At 36.1% G+C, this 1,945-nt stretch overlaps 1 pseudogene; it reads right to left on the reverse strand.

Annotated features, from left to right (window-relative positions):
- Positions 1–647: 647 nt before the first annotated feature.
- LOC105821464 overlaps positions 648–1,945 on the reverse strand; it is a 20,595-nt pseudogene continuing 19,297 nt past the window's right edge.

The raw sequence follows: 1,945 nt of genomic DNA on the forward strand, positions 1-1,945 counted from the left end.
ATGGGTATCTGTCATTTGTGACCTAAGGGCATCTTGATTTGGATTATGTAGGAGAATGTAGATTCGCAGCAACAAGTGGTTGAAAAGCAAGAAAGCACTTTTACGACATGTCGCCGAAGGCATGGGTATTCTACTGCATTTTTCCATATTTCAATTGGATCTTTCTTAGCGTCGAACAATGACTTTAAAATGTCATCTACTGAGAGCTGAATCAATTCCATCTGTAGTTCTTTAGGTGCCGTGGTGATATCAACTAGGTGAAGCTGAAATGCTAATTTGAATGTGATGTCACGATTCTCAAAGTCAGTGAACCTTTCATTGTTCTCTCCAACTAATAGCTCTATAACAGCGTATATTCTTCCAATGATTTGCATATATCATCCTGCTCATCAGTGACCTTTGGTAACTGGTGGAAATATTCATATAAAATTTCCTTTTGAAGAAGAAATGTTTTGAAGATAGCCTTTTTCAAAATTCTTGGATTTTTGCCACATATCATATATAGACCTAGCTTTACCTTGCAAAGGAATATTCAAGTCATTTTGATTTGACATGATATTACACACAGATGCTGCATTCCTATAGAAATCTTCTTTCAATAATTCACATTCCTGATTCTGTTCTTCATTAAATTTAACTATCTGTTCTCACAGAGACAAAACTTTGGCTAACACCTGTCCCTGCAATAGCCAACGCACTTTAGAATGATAGGGAAAATCCACACTGAATACCTCATCATTCAACCTTAGCATGTTACAAGACTGAAGATGATGCAGCCTTGCATTTGCACCAATATAGTTAGTAATACTTAAAACTTGTTGCAAAGTGTCACTTAAAATGGTAGCTTTAGCACAGAGATTCTGCAGACGCAAAATACAGTGAAAAGAAATGAGAGCATCTGGATCTGTTAAGACTTTTTTTAAAAATCTGTGTCATAAACCCTTCATGTTTTCCTGTCATGAAATGGTTGCCATCTACACATATACTCACTAAATTTACCAAATTCTTTCCAACTTCATGACATTTATCTTGAATGTTATTGAAGATATCTATTCCCTGAATTCTATTTGCAAGAGTGCCCAAAGTGCATAACTCTTTGTAGGAAAGACAATCTTCTATTATGACCCAAATGAAGTATAAAACCTGCACCAAGTCAGTAGTATCAGTTGATTCATCCAAAGTGATTGAATAATATATTTTTTCCTTTTGAAGTATTGCATGAAGGTGTTCTATTAAGTTGAGGGCTAATTCATTCTACTGATCAGTTATGGTTCTTCTTGAAAGAGCCAGTTATTTGTACTTTGAAATGTTATCAGGGTCTAGTCATCCTACAACTTCATCAAAGTATTCTTTCACAATTTCTGCATCACTGAGTGGCCTCCCTTTTTTCCCAAATATATAAGCTACTTTATAAGTTGCTTCAGTGGAATTATTTCCAGCTCTTACTGCCGCTTGGAAGAATTGTCATTGCTTTTGCTTTTCATCTTTTACTTTCTGCAGTACAATCTTTTGTGCATGCCTCTCCCTCTAATTTAAAATATTTGTGGTCCTTATGACTGTTATAATGCTGATGAGCATTGAATTTCTTTATTGTTGCTATTGCAGTATCACAAAGCAAGCAAATCATCTTATCTTTAGCAGAAATAAGATCATATTGTAATTCCCAATCCTCATTAAAAAAATCTATTTTCTCCCTTCAGCATTCTCTTGGTTTTTGATATGATGGGCTATTAAGCAGGCAGAATTAAAAAATAGTGTCGAGCTGTGCAACTCTTCAGAAATTCCACTTCAAACAGAAACACAGTGCACTGTTCTCAAAAGCCGATAACAGACTGGCATACTGAACCCCCCGAAACTCTCACTAACCAGCCTCATGCCATAGTGGCCCCAGTCAGGTGGGAGAAGTTAGAACTATATCATGAGCAAAGCAGCTGTCAGTTTAGCC

The sequence above is a fragment of the Propithecus coquereli genome, unplaced genomic scaffold (genome assembly GCF_000956105.1).
Source record: "Propithecus coquereli isolate 6110/MARCELLA unplaced genomic scaffold, Pcoq_1.0 Scaffold577, whole genome shotgun sequence".
In the NCBI taxonomy this organism is placed as follows: Eukaryota; Metazoa; Chordata; class Mammalia; order Primates; family Indriidae; genus Propithecus; species Propithecus coquereli.